The following is a 17695-nucleotide window of genomic DNA, read 5'->3' on the forward strand; positions in this document are numbered from 1 at the left end:
ATCGCACCTGTTTCATTTCGTGCTGAAAATACATACACTCCTTCTCCTTCCCTCCCCCTCCCATCAATTGTTTCCTTGTGCGTTCACACTGCACCTCTCATTCTCGTTCTAATATCGATTAAAATGCCCCTACTTCTTGACTCACATTTGCGTATAAACCAGCGGACCCTAGTTCCAGTCGCGCGTAACGTCGAACGACCCGTCTGAAAAAAAATTGGTGCGACACGAGGACTTCCCAGGAGGTCACCAATCCGAGTACTACTCTCGCCAAAGCACACTTAACTGCGGAGTTCGGATGGGATCCGGCGCATTAGTGCTGGTATGATCGCACCCCTTTAATTCCGCGCCGCAAATACATAAACTACTTCTCCTTTCTTCCCCCTCCCGTCATTTGTTTCCTTGTGCGTGCGCACTGCACCTCCCGTGCTCGTTCTAATATCAAGTAAAATGCTACGGTGCCGTGACTCACATTTGCGAATAAACCTGAGGACCAAACTTCAAGTCGCGCGTATCGTCGAAAGAATCATCTGTAAAAAAAATGGGTGCAACACGAGGAATTCCTAAGAAAATGGGTGAAATATAAGGACTTCGCAGGAGGTCACCCATCCTAGTACTACTCTCGCCTAAGCACACTTAACTGCAGAGTTCTGATGGGATCCAGTGCATTAGTGCTGGTATGATGCCACTTGTTTAATTTTGCGCTTCAAATACATACACTCCTTCTCTTTTCTTCCTCCTCCCGTAATTTGTTTCCTTGTGCGTGCGCACTGCACCTCCCGTACTCGTTCTAATATAGAGTAAAATGCCACGGCGCCTGACTCACATTTGCGAATAAACCTGCGGACCATAAATCAAATCGCGCGTAACGTCGAAAGAATCATCTGCAAAAAGATGGGTGCAACACGAGGACCTCCCAAGAAAATGGGTGAAATATAAGGACTTCGCAGGAGGTCACCCATCCGAGTACTTTTCTCGCCCAAGCACCCTTAACTGCGGAGTTCTAATAGAATCCGTTGCATTAGTGCTGGTATGATCCCTTATGTTTCATTCTGCACTGCAAATACATACACTCTTTCTCCTCCCATCCCCCCTCCCGTCATTTGTTTTCTTGTGCGTGCACTCTGCATCTCTCTTTCTCGTTCTAATATCAAGTAATATTCCCCGGCACCATGACTCATTTTTTCAAATGAACCAGCAGTTTATAATTCCATTCGCGCGTAACGTCGAACAACCCATCCAAAAAAAAATGGGTGCAACACGAGGGCTTCCCAAGTGGTCACCCATCCAAGTACTACCCTCGCCCAAGCACAATTAACTGCGGAGTTCTGATGGGATCCGGAGCTTTAGTGCTGGTATGATCGCACCTGTTTAATTTCGCGCTGCAAATATATACACTCCTTCTCCTTTCTTCCCCCTCCCGTCATTTGTTTCCTTGTGCGTTCACACTTTACCTCTCATTCTCGTTCTAATTTCGATTAAAATGCCCCTGCTTCTTGACTCATATTTTCGTATAAACCAGCGGACCCTAGTTCCAGACGCGCGTAACGTTGAACGACCCGTCTGAAAAAAAATTGGTGCGACACGAGGACTTCCCAGGAGGTCAACCATCCGAGTACTAATCTCGCCAAGCACACTTAACTGCGGAGTTCTGATGGGATCCGGGGCTTTAGTGCTGGTATGATCGCACCTGTTTAGTTTCGCGCTGCAAATACATACACTCCTTCTCCTTTCTTCCCCCTCCCGTCACTTGTTTCTTTGTGCGTTCACACTTCACCTCTCATTCTCGTTCTAATATCGATTAAAATGCCCCTGCTTCTTGACTCACATTTGCGTATAAACCAGCGGACCCTAGTTCCAGACGCCCGTAATGTCGAACGACCCGTCTGAAAAAAAATTGGTGCGACACGAGGACTTCACAAGAAAATGGGTGAAATATAAGGACTTCGCAGGAGGTAACCCAAGCTAGTACTACTCTCGCCCAAGCACCCTTACCTACGGAGTTCTGATAGAATCTGTTGCATTAGTGCTGGTATGATCGCACCTGTTTCATTTCGTGCTGAAAATACATACACTCCTTCTCCTTCCCCCCCCCTCCCATCATTTGTTTCCTTGTGCGTTCACACTGCACCTCTTTTTCTCGTTCTAATATCGATTAATATGCCCCTGCTTCTTGACTCACATTTGCGAATAAACCTGAGGACCATAATTGAAGTCGCGCATATCGTCGAAAGAATCATCTGCAAAAAAATGGGTGCAACACGAGGACTTCCTATGAAAATGGGTGAAATATAAGGACTTCGCAGGAGGTCACCCATCATAGTGCTACTCTCGCCCAAGCACCCCTAACTTGCGGAGTTCTGATAGAATCCGTTGCATTGGTGCTGGTATGATTGCTCATGTTTCATTCTGCGCTGCAAATACATACACTTTTTCTCCCTCCATCACCCCTCCCGTCATTTGTTTCCTTGTGCGTGCACTCTGCATCCCTCCTTCTCGTTCTAATATCGATTAAAATGCTCCTGCTTCTTGACTCACATTTGCGTATAAACTAGTGGACCCTAGTTCCAGTCGCGCGTAAAGTCGAACGACTCGTCTAAAAAAAAAATTAGTGCGACACGAGGACTTCCCAAGAGGTCACCAATCCGAGTACTACTCTCGCCCAAGCACACTTATCTGCGGAGTTCTGATGGGATCCGGTGCATTAGTGCTGGTATGATCGCACCAGTTTAATTTCGCGCTGCAAATACATAAACTCCTTCTCCTTTCTTCCCCCTCCCGTCATTTGTTTCCTTGTGTGTGCGCACTGCACCTCTCGTTCTCATTCAAATATCAAGTAAAATGCCACGGCGCCGTGACTCACATTTGCGAATAAATCTGTGAACGATAATTAAAGTCGCGCGTAACGTCGAACGGCACATCTGAAAAAAAAAATGGGTGCAACACGAGAACTTCCCAAGAGGTAACCCATCATTGTACTACTTTCGCCAAAGCACACTTAACTTCGGAGTCCAGATGGGATCCGGTGCATTTGTGCTGGTGTGACCGCACCTGTTTAATTTCGTGCTGAAAATACATACACTCCTTCTTCCCTCCCCCCTCCCATCATTTGTTTCCTTGTGCATTCACACTGCACATCTCCTTCTCGTTCTAATATCGATAAAAATGCCCCTGATTTTTGACTCACATTTGCGTATAAACCAGCGGACCATAGTTCCAGTCGCGCGTAACATCGAATGACCCATCTGAAAAAAAATTGTTGCCATACGAGAACTTCCCAAGAGGTCACCCATCCGAGTACTGCTCTCGCCCAAATACACTTAACTGCAGAGTTCTGATGGGATCCAGTGCATTAGTGCTGGTATGATGCCACTTGTTTAATTTTGCGCTTGAAATACATACACTCCTTCTCTTTTCTTCCTCCTCCCGTCATTTGTTTCCTTGTGCGTGCCCACTGCACCTCCCGTGCTCGTTATAATATCAAGTAAAATGCCACGGCGCCGTGACTCAAATTTGCGAATAAACCTGCGGACCATAAATCAAGTCGCGCGTAACGTCGAAAGAGTCATCTGCAAAAAGATGGGTGCAACACGAGGACCTCCCAAGAAAATGGGTGAAATATAAGGACTTCGCAGGAGGTCACCCATCCGAGTACTTTTCTCGCCCAAGCACCCTTAACTGCGGAGTTCTGATAGAATTCGTTGCATTAGTGCAGGTATGATCCCTCATGTTTCATTCTGCACTGCAAATACATACACTCTTTCTCCTTCCATCCCCCCTCCCGTGATTTGTTTCCTTGTGCGTGCACTCTGCATCTCTCTTTCTCGTTCTAATATCAAGTAATATGCCCCAGCACCGTTACTCACCTTTGCAAATGAACCAGCGGATTATAATTCCATTCGCGCGTAACGTCGTAAAACCCATCTGAAAAAAAATAGGTGCAACACGAGGGCTTCCCAGGTGGTCACCCATCCGAGTACTACCCTCACCCAAGCACACTTAACTACGGAGTTCTGATGGGATCCGGAGCTTTAGTGCTAGTATGATCGCACCTGTTTAATTTCGCGCTGCAAATACATACACTCCTTCTCATTTCTTCTCCCTCCCGTCATTTGTTTCCTTGTGCGTTCACACTTCACCTCACATTCTCGTTCTAATATCGATTAAAATGCCCCTGCTTCTTGACTCACATTTGCGTATAAACCAGCGGACCCTAGTTCCAGAAGCGCGTAACGTCGAACGACCCGTTTGAAAAAAAAATTGGTGCGACACGAGGACTTCCAAGGAGGTCACCCATCCGAGTACTAATCTCGCCCAAGCACACTTAACTGCGGAGTTCTGATGGGATCCGGTGCATTAGTGCTGTTATGATCGCGCCTGTTTAATTTGGCGCTGCAAATACATAAACTCATTCCCCTTTCTTCCCCCTCAAGCCATTTGTTTCCTTGTGCGCGCGCACTGCACCTCCCATGCTCGTTCTAATATCAAGTAAAATGCTACGGCGCCGTGACTCACATTTGCTAATAAACCTGAGGACCATAATTCAAGTCGCGCGTAACGTCGAAAGAATCATCTGTAAAAAAATGGGTGCAACACGAGGACTTCACAAGAAAATGGGTCAAATATAAGGACTTCGCAGGAGGTAACCCATGCTAGTACTACTCTCGCCCAAGCACCCAAACCTACGGAGTTCTGATAGAATCCGATGCATTAGTGCTGGTATGATCGCACCTGTTTCATTTCGTGCTGAAAATACATACACTCCTTCTCCTTTCCTCCCCCTTCCATCAATTGTTTCCTTGTGCGTTCACACTGCACCTCTCCTTCTCGTTCTAATATCGATTAAAATGCCCCTGCTTCTTGACTCACATTTGTGTATAAACCAGCGGACCCTAGTTCCAGTCGCGCGTAGCGTCGAACGACCCGTCTGAAAAAACATTGGTGCGATACGAGGACTTCCCAGGAGGTTACCCATCCGAGTACTACTCTCGCACAAGCACACTTGACTGCGGAGTTCTGATGGGATCCGGTGCATTAGTGCTAGTATGATCGCACCTGTTTAATTTCGCGCTGCAAATACATAAACTCCTTCTCCTTTCTTCCCCCTCCCGTCATTTGTTTCCTTGTGCGTGCGCACTGCACCTGCCGTGCTCGTTCTTATATCAAGTAAAATGCTACGATGCCGTGACTCACATTTGCGAATAAACCTGAGGACTATAATTCAAGTCGCGCGTATCGTCGAAAGAATCATCTGCAAAAAAATGGGTGCAACATGAGGACTTCCTAAGAAAATGGGTGAAATATAAGGACTTCGCAGGAGGTCACCCATCCTAGTGCTACTCTCGCCCAAGCACCCTTAACTTGCGGAGTTCTGATAGAATCCGTTGCATTGGTGCTGATATGATTGCTCATGTTTCATTCTGCGCTGCAAATACATACACTTTTTCTCCCTCCATCCCCCCTCCCGTCATTTGTTTCCTTGTGCGTGCACTCTGCATCTCTCCTTCTCGTTTTAATATCTATTAAAATGCCCCTTCTTCTTGACTCACATTTGCGTATAAACCAGTGGATTCTAGTTCCAGTCGCGCGTAACGTCGAACGACCCGTCTGAAAAAAAAATTAGTGCAACATAAGGAATTCCCAGGAGGTCACCCATCCGAGTACTACTCACGCCCATCAAAACTCCATAGTTAAGTGTGCTTTGGTGAAAGTAGTACAATGATGGGTTACCTCCTGGGAAGTTCTCGTGTTGCACTAATTTTTTTTTTTCAAATGTGCCGTTCGACGTTACGCGCGACTTTAATTATGGTCCGCAGTTTTATTCGCAAATGTGAGTCACGGCGTCGTGGCATTTTACTTGATATTTGAACGAGAACGAGAGGTACAGTGCTCACGCACAAGGAAACAAATGACGGGAGAGGGAAGAAAGGAGAAGGAGTTTATGTATTTGCAGCGCGGAATTAAACGGGTGGCATCATACCAGCACTGATGCACTGGATCCCATCAGAACTCTGCAGTTAAGTGTGCTTGGGCGTGAGTAGTACTCGGATGGGTGACCTCTTGGGAAATCCTCGTATCGCAACAATTTTTTTTCAGATGGGTCGTTCGACGTTACACGCGACTGGAACTATGGTCCGCTGGTTTATACGCAAATGTGAGTCAAGAATCAGGAGCATTTTAATCGATATTAGAACGAGAAGGAGAGGTGCAGTGTGAACGCACAAGGAAACAAATGATGGGAGGGGGGGAGGGAAGAAGGAGTGTATGTATTTTCAGCACGAAATTAAACATGTGCGGTCACACAAGCACAAATGCACCGGATCCCATCAGAACTCCGTAGTTAAGTGTGCTTTGGTGAAAGTAGTACAATGATGGGTTACCTCCTGGGAAGTTCTCGTGTTGCACTAATTTTTTTTTTTCAAATGTGCCGTTCGACGTTACGCGCGACTTTAATTATGGTCCGCAGATTTATTCGCAAATGTGAGTCACGGCGTCGTGGCATTTTACTTGATATTTGAACGAGAACGAGAGGTACAGTGCGCACGCACAAGGAAACAAATGACGGGAGAGGGAAGAAAGGAGAAGGAGTTTATGTATTTGCAGCGCGGAATTAAACGGGTGGCATCATACCAGCAGTAATGTACCGGATTCCATCAGAACTCTGCAGTGAAGTGTGCTTGGGCGAGATTAGTACTTGGATGGGTGACCTCCTGGGAAGTCCTCAAGTCGCACTAATTTTTTTGTCAGACGGGTCGTTCGACGTTACGCGCGTCTGGAACTAGGGTCCGCTGGTTTATACGCAAATGTGAGTCAAGAATCAGGGGCATTTTAATCGATATTAGAACGAGAATGAGAGGTGAAGTGTGAACGCACAAGGAAACAAATGACGGAAGGGGGAAGAAAGGAGAAGGAGTGTATGTATTTGCAGCGCGAAATTAAACAGGTGCGATCACACCAGCACTAAAGTTCCAGATCCCATCAGAACTACGCAGTTAAGTGTGCTTGGGCGAGAGTAGTACTCGGATGGGTGACCACTTGGGAAGCCCTCGTATTGCACCTATTTTTTTTCGGATGGGTTGTTCGACGTTACGCGCGAATGGAATTATAAACCGTTGGTTCATTTGCAAAGGTGAGTCACGGTGCCGGGGCATATTACTTGATATTAGAACGAGAAAGAGAGATGCAGAGTGCACGCACAAGGAAACAAATGACGGGAGGGGGGATGGAAGAAGAAAGAGTGTATGTGTTTGCAGTGCAGAATGAAACATGAGGGATCATACCAGCACTAATGCAATGGATTCTATCAGAACTCCGCAGTTAAGGGTGCTTGGGCGAGAAAAGTACTCGGATGGGTGACCTCCTACGAAGTCCTTATATTTCACCCATTTTCTTGGGAGGTCCTCGTGTTGCACCCATCTTTTTGCAGATGATTCTTTCGACGTTACGCGCGACTTGATTTATGGTCCGCAGATTTATTCGCAAACGTGAGTCACGGCGTCGTGGCATTTTACTTGATATTTGAACGAGAACGAGAGGTACAGTGCACACGCACAAGGAAACAAATGACGGGAGAGGAAGAAAGGAGAAGGAGTTTATGTATTTGCAGTGCAAAATTAAACAGGTGCGATCATACCATCACTAATGCACCGGATCCCATCAGAACTTCGCAATTAAGTGTGCTTGGGCGAAAGTAGTACTCGGATGGGTGACCTCCTGGGAAGTCCTCGTGTCGCACTAATTTTTTTTCAGACGGGTCGTTCGACGTTACGCGCAACTGGAACTATGGCCCACTTGTTTATACGCAAATGTGAGTCAAGAAGTAGGGGTATTTTAATCGATATTAGATCGAGAAAAAGAGGTGCAGTGTGAACGCACAAGGAATCAAATGATGGGAGGGGGGAGGAAAGGAGAAAGAGTGTATGTATTTTCAGCACGAAATTAAAAAAGTGCTATCACACCAGCACAAATATACCAGATCCCATCAGAACTCTGCAGTTAAGTGTTCTTTGGCAAAAGTAGTACAAGGATGGGTTACCTCCTGGGAAGTTCTCGTGTTGCACCCTTTTTTTTTTCAGATGTGCCATTCGACATTACGCGCGACTTTAATTATAATCCGCAGATTTATTCAAAAATGTGAGTCACTGCGCCGTGGCATTTTACTTAATATTTATACGAGAACGAGAGGTGCAGTGCACACGCACAAGGAAACAAATGACGGGAAGGGGAAGAAAGGAGAAGGAGTGTACGTATTTGCAGCGCGAAATTAAATAGGTGCCATCATACCAGCACTAATGCACCGTATCCCATCAGAACTTAGCAGTTAAGTGTGCTTGGCCGGGAGTAGGACTCGGATTGGTGACCTCCTGGGAAGTCCTCGTGTTGCACCCATTTTTTTTCGGATGGATCGTTTGACGTTACGCGCGAATGCAATTTTAAGCTGCTGGTTCATTCGCAAAGGTGAGTCACAATGCCAGGGCATTTTACTTGATATTAGAAGAAGAAGGAGAGATGCAGAGTGCACGCACAAGGAAACAAATGACGGGAGAGGGGATGGAGGGAGAAAGAGTGTATGTATTTGCAGCGTAGAATGAAACATGAGCGATCATACCAGCACCAATGCAACGGATTCTATCAGAACTCCGCAAGTTAAGGGTGTTTGGGCGAGAGTAGCACTAAGATGGGTGACCTCATGCGAAGTCCTTATATTTCACCTATTATCTTAGGAAGTCCTCGTGTTGCACCCATTTTTTTGCAGATGATTCTTTCGACGTTACGCGCGACTTGAATTATGGTCCTCAGGTTTATTCGCCAATGTGAGTCACGGCACCGTAGCATTTTACTTGATATTAGAACGAGCACGGGAGGTGCAGTGCGCACGCACAAGAAAACAAATGACGGGAGGGGGAAGAAAGGAGAAGGAATTTATGTATTTGCAGCGGAAAATTAAACGGGTGTGATCATACCAGCACTAATGCACCGGATCCTATCAGAACTCCGCAGTTAAGTGTGCTTGGGCGAGAGTAGTACTCGGATGGGTGACCTCCTGGGAAGTCCTCGTGTCGTACTAATTTTTTTTCAGACGGGTCGTTCGACGTTACGCACGACTGGAACTAGGGTTCGCTGGTTTATACACAAATGTGAGTCAAGAAGCAGGGGAATTTTAATCGATATTAGAACGAGAAGAAGAGGTGCAGTGTGAACGCACAAGGAAACAATTGATGGGAGGGGGAGGGAAGGAGAAGGAGTGTATGTATTTTCAGCACGAAATGAAACAGGTGCGATCATACCAGCACTAATGCAACGGATTCTATCAGAACTCCGTAGGTAAGGGTGCTTTGGCGAGAGTAGTACTAGCATGGTTTACCTCCTGCGAAGTCCTTATATTTCACCCATTTTTTTGTGAAGTCCTCGTGTTGCACCCATTTTTTTGCAAATGATTCTTTCGGCGTTACGCGCGACTTGAATTATGGTCCTCAGGTTTATTCGAAATGTGAGTCACGGTGCCGTGACATTTTACTTGATATTAGAACGAGAACGGGAGGTGCAGTGCGCACGCACAAGGAAACAAATGACGGGAAGGGGAAGAAAGGGGAATGAGTATATGTATTTGCAGCACGAAATTAAACAGGTGCGATCATACCAGCACTAATGCACCGGATCCCATCAGAACTCCGCAGTTATGTGTGCTTGGGCGAGATTAGTACTCGGATGGGTGACCTCCTGGGAAGTACTCGTGTCGCACCAATTTTTTTTCAGACGGGTCGTTCGACGTTACGCACGTCTGGAACTAGAGTTCGCTGGTTTATACGCAAATGTGAGTCAAGAAACAGGGGCATTTTAATCGATATTAGAACGAGAATGAGAGGTGAAGTGTGAACGCACAAGGAAACAAATGACGGGAGGGGGAAGAAAGGAGAAGGAGTGTATGTATTTGCAGCGCGAAATTAAACAGGTGCGATCACACCAGCACTAAAGTTCCAGATCCCATCAGAACTACGCAGTTAAGTGTGCTTGGGCGAGATTAGTACTCGGATGGGTGACCTCCTGGGAAGTCCTCGTGTCGCACCAATTTTTTTTCAGACGGGTCAGTTTGACGTTACGCGCGTCTGGAACTAGGGTCTGCTGGTTTATACGCAAATGTGAGTCAAGAATCAGGGGTATTTTATTCAATATTAGAACGAGAAGGAGAGGTGCAGTGTGAATGCACAAGGAAACAAATGATGGGAGGGGGGGAGGGAAGAAGGAGTGTATGTATTTTCAACACGAAATTAAACAGGTGCGGTCACAGCAGCACAAATGCACTGGATCCCATCAGAACTCCGCAGTTAAGTGTGCTTTGGCGAAAGTAGTACAATGATGGGTTACCTCTTAGGAAGTTCTCGTGTTGTACCCTTTTTCTTTTTTTCAGATGTGCCGCTCGATGTTACGCGCGACTTTAATTATGGTCAGCAGATTTATTCGCAAATGTGAGCCACGGCGTCGTGGCATTTTACTTGATATTTGAACGAGAACGAGAGGTGCAGTGCGCACGCACAAGGAAACAAATGACGGGAGGGGGAAGAAAGGAGAAGGAGTGTATGTATTTGCAGCGCGAAATGAAACAGGTGCGATCATACCAGCACTAATGCAACGGATTCTATCAGAACTCCGTAGGTAAGGGTGCTTGGGCGAGAGTAGTACTAGCATGGGTTACCTCCTGCGAAGTCCTTATATTTCACCCATTTTCTTGTGAAGTTCTCGTGTTGCACCCATTTTTTTGCAGATGATTCTTTCGACGTTACGCGCGACTTGAATTATGGTCCTCAGGTTTATTCGCAAATGTGAGTCACGGTGCTGTAGCATTTTACTTGATATTAGAACGAGAACGGGAGGTGCAGTGCGCACGCACAAGGAAACAAATGACGGGAGGGGGAAGAAAGGGGAATGAGTTTATGTATTTGCAGCGCAAAATTTAAGAGGTGCGATCATACCAGCACAAATGCACCGGATCCCATCAGAACTCCACAGTGAAGTGTGCTTGGGCGAGATTAGTACTCGGATGGGTGACCTCCTGGGAAGTCCTCGTGTCGCACCAATTTTTTTTCAGACGGGTCGTTTGACGTTACGCGCGTCTGGAACTAGGGTCTGCTGGTTTATACGCAAATGTGAGTCAAGAAGCAGGGGCATTGTAATCGATATTAGAACGAGAATGAGACGTGAAGTGTGAACGCACAAGGAAACAAATGACGGGAGGGGGAAGAAAATAGAAGGAGTGTATGTATTTGCAGCGCGAAATTAAATAGGTGCGATCATACCAGCACTAAAGCTCCGGATCCCATCAGAACTCCACAGTTAAGTGTGCTTGGGCGAGGGTAGTACTCGGACGGGTGACCACTTGGGAAGCCCTCGTGTTGCACCTATTTTTTTCGGATGGGTTGTTCGACGTTACGCGCGAATGGAATTATAAACCGCTGGTTCATTTGCAAAGGTGAGTCACGGTGCAGGGGCATATTACTTGATATTAGAACGAGAAAGAGAGATGGAGAGTGCACGCACAAGGAAACAAATGACGGGAGGGGGATGGGAGGAGAAAGAGTGTATGTATTTGCAGTGCAGAATGAAACATGAGGGATCATACCAGCACTAATGCAACGGATTCTATCAGAACTCCACAGTTAAGGGTGCTTGGGCAAGAAAAGTACTCGGATGGGTGACCTCCTGGGAAGTCCTTATATTTCACCCATTTTCTTGGGAGGTCCTCGTGTTGCACCCATCTTTTTGCAGATGATTCTTACGACGTTACGCGCGACATGATTTATGGTCCGCAGGTTTATTCACAAATGTGAGTCACAGCGCCGTGGCATTTTACTTGATATTAGAACGAGTACGGGAGGTGCAGTGCGCACGCATAAGGAAACAAATGACGGGGGGAGGAAGAAAAGAGAAGGTGTGTATGTATTTGAAGTGCAAAATTAATCAAGTGGCATCATACCAGCACTAATGCACTGGATCCCATCAGAACTCTGCAGTTAAGTGTGCTTGGGCGAGAGTAGTACTCGGATGGGTGACCTCTTGGGAAGTCCTCGTATCGCAACAATTTTTTTTCAGATGAGTCGTTCGACGTTACGCGCGACTGGAACTGTGGTCCGCTGGTTTATACGCAAATGTGAGTCAAGAATCAGGGGCATTTTAATCGATATTAGAACGAGAAGGAGAGGTGCAGTGTGAACGCACAAGGAAACAAATGATGGGAGGGGGGGAGGGAGGAAAGAGTGTATGTATTTTCAGCACGAAATTAAACAGGTGCGGTCACACCAGCACAAATGCACCGGATCCCATCAGAACTCCACAGTTAAGTGTGCTTTGGCGAAAGTAGTACAATGATGGGTTACCTCCTGGGAAGTTCTCGTGTTGCACCCATCTTCTTTTTTTCAGATGTGCCGTTCGACGTTACGCGCGACTTTAATTATGGTCCGCAGATTTATTCACAAATGTGAGTCACGGCGCCGTGGCATTTTACTTGATATTTGAACGAGAACGAGAGGTGCAGTGCGCACGCACAAGGAAACAAATGACGGGAGGGGGAAGAAAGGAGAAGGAGTTTATGTATTTGCAGCGCGAAATTAAACAGGTGCGATCATACCAGCACTAATGCACCGGATCCCATCAGAACTCCGCAGTTAAGTGTGCTTGGGCGAGAGTAGTACTCGGATTGGAGACCTCCTGGGAAGTCCTCGTGTCGCACTAATTTTTTTTTCAGACGGGTCGTTCGACGTTTCGCGCGACTTGAATTATGGTCCGCAGATTTATTCGCAAATGTGAGTCACGACGCCGTGGCATTTTACTTGATATTTGAACGAGAACGAGAGGTGCAGTGCGCACGCACAAGGAAACAAATGACGGAAGGGGGAAGAAAAGAGAAGGAGTGTATGTATTTGCAGCGCGAAATTAAATAGATGCGATCATACCAGCACTAAAGCTCCGGATCCCATCAGAACTCCGCAGTTAAGTGTGCTTGGGCGAGAGTAGTACTCGGATGGGTGACCACTTGGGAAGCCCACGTGTTGCACCTATTTTTTTTCGGATGGGTTGTTCGACGTTACGCGTGAATGGAATTATAAACCACTGGTTCATTTGCAAAGGTGAGTCACGGTGCCGGGGCATATTACTTGATATTAGAACGAGAAAGAGAGATGCAGAGTGCACGCACAAGGAAACAAATGACGGGAGGGGGGATGGAAGGAGAAAGAGTTTATGTATTTGCAGCGCAAAATTAAACGGGTGCGATCATACCAGCATTAATGCACCGGATCCCATCAGAAATCCGCAGTCAAGTGTGCTTGGGCGAGAGTAGTACTCGGATGGGTGACCTACTGGGAAGTCCTCGTGTCGCACAAATTTTTTTTCAGACTGGTCGTTCGACGTTACACGCGACTGGAACTAGGTTCCGCTGGTTTATACGCAAATGTGAGTCAGGATACAGGGGCATTTTAATCGATATTAGAACGAGAAGGAGAGGTGCAGTGTGAACGCATAAGGAAACAATTGATGGGAGGGGGAGGGAAGGAGAAGGAGTGTATGTATTTTCAGCACAAAATGAAACAGTTGCGATCATACCAGCACTAATGCACCGGATCCCATCAGAACTCTGCAGTTAATTGTGCTTGGGCGAGGGTAGTACTCGGATGGGTGACCTCCTGGGAAGTCCTCGTGTCGCACCAATTTTTTTTCAGACGGGTCGTTCGACGTTACGCAGGACTGGAACTAGGGTCCGCTGGTTTATACGCAAATGTGAGTCAAGAAGCAGGGGCATTTTAATCGATATTAGAACGAGAAGGAGAGATGCAGAGTGCACGCAAAAGGAAACAAATGACGGGAGGGGGGATGGAGGGAGAAAAAGTGTATGTATTTGCAGCGCAAAATGAAACATGAGCAATCATACCAGCACCAATGCAACGGATTCTATCAGAACTCCGCAAGTTAAGGGTGCTTGGGCGAGAGTAGCACTAGGATGGGTGACCTCCTGCGAAGTCCTTATATTTCACCCTTTTTCTTAGGAAGTCCTCGTGTTGCACCCATTTTTTTGCAGATGATTCTTTCGACGTTACGCGCGACTTGAATTATGGTCCTCAGGTTTATTCGCAAATGTGAGTCACGGCGCCGTAGCATTTTACTTGATATTAGAACGAGCACGGGAGGTGTAGTGCGCACGGACAAGGAAACAAATGACGGGAGGGGGAAGAAAGGAGAAGGAGTTTATGTATTTGCAGCGCAGAATTAAACGGGTGCGGACACACTAGCACAAATGCACCGGATCCAATCAGAACTCCGCAGTTATGTGTGCTTTGGCGAAAGTAGTACAATGATGGGTTACCTCCTGGGAAGTTCTCGTGTTGCACCCATTTTCTTTTTTTCAGATGTGTCGTTCGACATTACGCGCCACTTTAATTATGGTCTGCAGATTTATTCGTAAATGTGAGTCACGGCGCCATGGCATTTTACTTGATATTTGAACGAGAACGAGAGGTTCAGTGGGCACGCACAAGGAAAGAAATGACGGGAGAGGGAAGAAAGGAGAAGGAGTTTATGTATTTGTAGCGCAAAATTAAACAGGTTCGATCATACCAGCACTAATGCACCGGATCCCATCAGAACTCTGCAGTTAAGTTTGCTTGGGCGAGAGTAGTACTTGGATGGGTGACCACTTGGGAAGCCCTCTGTTGCACCTATTTTTCTTCGGATGGGTTTCTTGACGTTACGCGCGAATGGAATTATAAACCGCTGGTTCATTTGCAAAGGTGAGTCACGGTGCCGGGGCAGAAAGAGAGATCCAGAGTGCACGCACAAGGAAACAAATGATGGGAGGGGGGTAGGGAAGGAGTGTATGTTTTTTCAGCACAAAATTAAACAGGTGCGATCATACTAGCACTAATGCATCGGATCCCATAAGAACTCCGCAGTTAAGTGTGCTTGCGCGAGAGTAGTACTCGGATGGGTGACCTCCTGGGAAGTACTCGTGTCGCACTAATTTTTTTTTTCAGACGGGTCGTTCGACGTTATGTGCGACTGCAACTAGGGTCCACTGGTTTATACGCAAATGTGAGTCAAGAAGCAGGGGCATTTTAATCGATATTAGAACGAGAAGGAGAGATGCAGAGTGCACGCACAAGGAAACAAATGACGGGAGGGGGAGGGAAGGAGAAAGAGTGTATGTATTTTCAGCACGAAATGAAACAGGTGCGATCATACCAGCACTAATGCATCGGATTCTATCAGAACTCCGTAGGTAATGGTGCTTGGGCGAGAGTAGTACTAGCATGGGATACCTCCTGCGAAATTCTTATATTTCACCCTTTTTCTTGTGAAGTCCTCGTGTTGCACCCATTTTTTTGCAGATGATTCTTTCGACATTATGCGCGACTTGAATTATGGTCCTCAGGGTTATTCGCAAATGTGAGTCACGGCGCCGTAGTATTTTACTTGATATTAGAACGAGCACGGGAGGTGCAGTGCGCACGCACAAGGGAAGAAATGACGGGATGGGGAAGAAAGGAGAAGGAGTTTATGTATTTGCAGTGCAGAATTAAACGGGTGCGATCATACCAGCACTAATGCACTGGATCCCATCAGAACTCTACAGTTAAGTGTGCTTGGGCGAGAGTAGTACTCGGATGGGTGACCTCCTGGGAAGCCCTCGTGTTGCACCTATTTTTTTTCGGATGGGTTGTTCGACGTTACGCGCGACTGGAACTATGGTCCGCTGGTTTATACGCAAATGTGAGTCAAGAATCAGGGGCATTTTAATCGATATTAGAACGAGAAGGAGAGGTGCAGTGTGAACGAACGAGGAAACAAATGATTGGAGGAGAGAGGGAAGAAGGAGTGTATGTATTTTCAGCACGAAATTAAACAAGTGCGGTCACACCAGCACAAATGCACCGGATCCCATCAGAACTCCGCAATTAAGTGTGCTTTGGCGAAAGTAGTACAATGATGGGTTACCTCATGGGAAGTTCTCGTGTTGCACCCATTTTCTTTTTTTCAGATGTGCCGTTCGACGTTACGCGCGACTTTAATTATGGTCCGCAGATTTATTCGCAAATGTGAGTCACGGCACCGTGGCATTTTACTTGATATTTGAACGAGAACGAGAGGTGCAGTGCGCACGCACAAGGAAACAAATGACGGGAGGGGGAAGAAAGGGGAATGAGTTTATGTATTTGCAGCGCGAAATTAAATAGGTGCGATCATACCAGCACTAATGCACCGGATCCCATCAGAACTCCGCAGTGAAGTGTGCTTGGGCGAGATTAGTACTCGGATGGGTGACCTCCTGGGAAGTCCTCGTGTCGCACCAATTTTTTTTCAGACGGGTCGTTTGACATTACGCACGTTTGGAACTAGGGTCCGCTGGTTTATACGTAAATGTGAGTTAAGAAGCAGGGGCATTTTAATCGATATTAGAACGAGAACGAGAGGTGAAATGTGAACGCACAAGGAAACAAATGACGGGAGGGGGATGAAAGGAGAAGGAGTGTATGTATTTGCAGCGCGAAATTAAACAGGTTCTATCATACCAGCACTAATGCAACGGATTCTATCAGAACTCCACAGTTAAGTGTGCTTGGGCGAGAGTAGTACTCGGATGGGTGACCACTTGGGAAGCCCTCGTTTTGTACATATTTTTTTCGGATGGGTTATTCGACGTTACGCGCGAATAGAATTATAAACCGCTGGTTCATTTGCAAAGGTGAGTCATGGTGCCGGGGCATATTACTTGATATTAGAACGAGAAAGAGAGATGCAGAGTGCACGCACAAGGAAACAAATGACGGGAGGGGGGATGGGAGGAGAAAGAATGTATGTATCTGCAGTGCAGAATGAAACATGAGGGATCATACCAGCACTAATGCAACGGATTCTATCAGAACTCCGCAGTTAAGGGTGCTTGGGCGAGAAATGTACTCGGATGGGTGACCTCCTGCGAAGTCCTTATATTTCACCCATTTTCTTTGGAGGTCCTCGTGTTGCACCCATCTTTTTGCATATGATTCTTTCGACGTTACGCACGACTTGATTTATGGTCCGCAGGTTTATTCGCAAATGTGAGTCACGGCGCCGTGACATTTTACTTGATATTAGAACGAGTACGGGAGGTGCAGTGCGCACGCACAAGGAAATAAATGACGGGATGAGGAAGAAAAGAGGAGTGTATGTATTTGAAGCGCAAAATTAAACAAGTGGCATCATACCAGCACTAATGCACTGGATCCCATCAGAACTCTGTAATTAAGTGTACTTGGTCGAGAGTAGTACTCGGATGGGTGACCTCTTTGGAAGTCCTCGTATCGCAACAATTTTTTTTCAGATGGGTCGTTCGAAGTTACGCACGACTGGAACTATGGTCCGCTGGTTTATACGCAAATGTGAGTCAAGAATCAGGGGCATTTTAATCGATATTAGAACGAGAAGGAGAGTTGCAGTGTGAACGCACAAGGAAACAAATGATGGAGGGAGGGAGGGAAGAAGGAGTGTATGTATTTTCAGCACGAAATTAAATAGGTCCGGTCACACCAGCACAAATGCACCGGATCCCATCAGAACTCCGCAGTTAAGTGTGCTTTGGCGAAAGTAGTACAAAGATGGGTTACCTCCTGGGAAGTTCTCGTGTCGCACCCATTTTCTTTTTTTCAGATGTGTCGTTCGACGTTACGCGCGA

The 17695-nt window shown here is 46.6% G+C and overlaps 10 non-coding genes and 25 pseudogenes across 10 annotated transcripts; 25 read left to right on the plus strand and 10 right to left on the minus strand.

Moving 5' to 3' along the window:
- Positions 1-214: 214 nt before the first annotated feature.
- Positions 215-333, minus strand: LOC148263286 (5S ribosomal RNA; annotated as a pseudogene).
- A 236-nt stretch (positions 334-569) lies between these two features.
- On the minus strand, positions 570-688 carry LOC148263287 (5S ribosomal RNA; annotated as a pseudogene).
- Positions 689-1247: 559 nt separating this feature from the next.
- On the minus strand, positions 1248-1366 carry LOC148263288 (5S ribosomal RNA). The gene has a single exon (XR_015821060.1). It is a non-coding gene; the product is annotated as a 5S ribosomal RNA (ribosomal RNA).
- Positions 1367-1571: 205 nt separating this feature from the next.
- On the minus strand, positions 1572-1689 carry LOC148263289 (5S ribosomal RNA; annotated as a pseudogene).
- Positions 1690-2605: 916 nt separating this feature from the next.
- Positions 2606-2724, minus strand: LOC148263290 (5S ribosomal RNA). Its single transcript, XR_015820581.1, has one exon. It is a non-coding gene; the product is annotated as a 5S ribosomal RNA (ribosomal RNA).
- A 207-nt stretch (positions 2725-2931) lies between these two features.
- LOC148263291 (5S ribosomal RNA) lies at positions 2932-3050 on the minus strand (annotated as a pseudogene).
- A 203-nt stretch (positions 3051-3253) lies between these two features.
- Positions 3254-3371, minus strand: LOC148263292 (5S ribosomal RNA; annotated as a pseudogene).
- A 561-nt stretch (positions 3372-3932) lies between these two features.
- On the minus strand, positions 3933-4051 carry LOC148263293 (5S ribosomal RNA). The gene has a single exon (XR_015821230.1). It is a non-coding gene; the product is annotated as a 5S ribosomal RNA (ribosomal RNA).
- A 206-nt stretch (positions 4052-4257) lies between these two features.
- LOC148263294 (5S ribosomal RNA) lies at positions 4258-4376 on the minus strand (annotated as a pseudogene).
- Positions 4377-4935: 559 nt separating this feature from the next.
- LOC148263295 (5S ribosomal RNA) lies at positions 4936-5054 on the minus strand (annotated as a pseudogene).
- A 910-nt stretch (positions 5055-5964) lies between these two features.
- Positions 5965-6082, plus strand: LOC148263296 (5S ribosomal RNA; annotated as a pseudogene).
- Positions 6083-6286: 204 nt separating this feature from the next.
- On the plus strand, positions 6287-6405 carry LOC148263297 (5S ribosomal RNA; annotated as a pseudogene).
- A 533-nt stretch (positions 6406-6938) lies between these two features.
- Positions 6939-7057, plus strand: LOC148263298 (5S ribosomal RNA; annotated as a pseudogene).
- Positions 7058-7616: 559 nt separating this feature from the next.
- LOC148263299 (5S ribosomal RNA) lies at positions 7617-7735 on the plus strand (annotated as a pseudogene).
- Positions 7736-7941: 206 nt separating this feature from the next.
- Positions 7942-8060, plus strand: LOC148263300 (5S ribosomal RNA; annotated as a pseudogene).
- An 886-nt stretch (positions 8061-8946) lies between these two features.
- Positions 8947-9065, plus strand: LOC148263301 (5S ribosomal RNA; annotated as a pseudogene).
- A 558-nt stretch (positions 9066-9623) lies between these two features.
- On the plus strand, positions 9624-9742 carry LOC148263302 (5S ribosomal RNA). The gene has a single exon (XR_015820512.1). It is a non-coding gene; the product is annotated as a 5S ribosomal RNA (ribosomal RNA).
- A 205-nt stretch (positions 9743-9947) lies between these two features.
- Positions 9948-10066, plus strand: LOC148263303 (5S ribosomal RNA; annotated as a pseudogene).
- A 205-nt stretch (positions 10067-10271) lies between these two features.
- Positions 10272-10390, plus strand: LOC148263304 (5S ribosomal RNA; annotated as a pseudogene).
- Positions 10391-10953: 563 nt separating this feature from the next.
- On the plus strand, positions 10954-11072 carry LOC148263305 (5S ribosomal RNA). Its single transcript, XR_015819613.1, has one exon. It is a non-coding gene; the product is annotated as a 5S ribosomal RNA (ribosomal RNA).
- Positions 11073-11277: 205 nt separating this feature from the next.
- LOC148263306 (5S ribosomal RNA) lies at positions 11278-11396 on the plus strand. Its single transcript, XR_015819895.1, has one exon. It is a non-coding gene; the product is annotated as a 5S ribosomal RNA (ribosomal RNA).
- A 559-nt stretch (positions 11397-11955) lies between these two features.
- On the plus strand, positions 11956-12073 carry LOC148263307 (5S ribosomal RNA; annotated as a pseudogene).
- Positions 12074-12277: 204 nt separating this feature from the next.
- On the plus strand, positions 12278-12396 carry LOC148263308 (5S ribosomal RNA; annotated as a pseudogene).
- A 209-nt stretch (positions 12397-12605) lies between these two features.
- LOC148263309 (5S ribosomal RNA) lies at positions 12606-12724 on the plus strand (annotated as a pseudogene).
- A 206-nt stretch (positions 12725-12930) lies between these two features.
- On the plus strand, positions 12931-13049 carry LOC148263310 (5S ribosomal RNA). Its single transcript, XR_015820959.1, has one exon. It is a non-coding gene; the product is annotated as a 5S ribosomal RNA (ribosomal RNA).
- A 206-nt stretch (positions 13050-13255) lies between these two features.
- LOC148263311 (5S ribosomal RNA) lies at positions 13256-13374 on the plus strand (annotated as a pseudogene).
- A 205-nt stretch (positions 13375-13579) lies between these two features.
- Positions 13580-13698, plus strand: LOC148263312 (5S ribosomal RNA). Its single transcript, XR_015820576.1, has one exon. It is a non-coding gene; the product is annotated as a 5S ribosomal RNA (ribosomal RNA).
- A 561-nt stretch (positions 13699-14259) lies between these two features.
- On the plus strand, positions 14260-14378 carry LOC148263313 (5S ribosomal RNA; annotated as a pseudogene).
- Positions 14379-14587: 209 nt separating this feature from the next.
- Positions 14588-14705, plus strand: LOC148263314 (5S ribosomal RNA; annotated as a pseudogene).
- A 180-nt stretch (positions 14706-14885) lies between these two features.
- On the plus strand, positions 14886-15004 carry LOC148263315 (5S ribosomal RNA; annotated as a pseudogene).
- A 561-nt stretch (positions 15005-15565) lies between these two features.
- On the plus strand, positions 15566-15684 carry LOC148263316 (5S ribosomal RNA). Its single transcript, XR_015819643.1, has one exon. It is a non-coding gene; the product is annotated as a 5S ribosomal RNA (ribosomal RNA).
- A 203-nt stretch (positions 15685-15887) lies between these two features.
- On the plus strand, positions 15888-16006 carry LOC148263317 (5S ribosomal RNA; annotated as a pseudogene).
- Positions 16007-16215: 209 nt separating this feature from the next.
- On the plus strand, positions 16216-16334 carry LOC148263318 (5S ribosomal RNA). The gene has a single exon (XR_015821006.1). It is a non-coding gene; the product is annotated as a 5S ribosomal RNA (ribosomal RNA).
- A 205-nt stretch (positions 16335-16539) lies between these two features.
- LOC148263319 (5S ribosomal RNA) lies at positions 16540-16658 on the plus strand (annotated as a pseudogene).
- An 878-nt stretch (positions 16659-17536) lies between these two features.
- On the plus strand, positions 17537-17655 carry LOC148263320 (5S ribosomal RNA; annotated as a pseudogene).
- Positions 17656-17695: the final 40 nt, after the last annotated feature.

The sequence above is a fragment of the Carica papaya genome, chromosome 5 (genome assembly GCF_054855325.1).
Source record: "Carica papaya isolate Zhongbai chromosome 5, ASM5485532v1, whole genome shotgun sequence".
Classification (NCBI taxonomy): Eukaryota; Viridiplantae; Streptophyta; class Magnoliopsida; order Brassicales; family Caricaceae; genus Carica; species Carica papaya.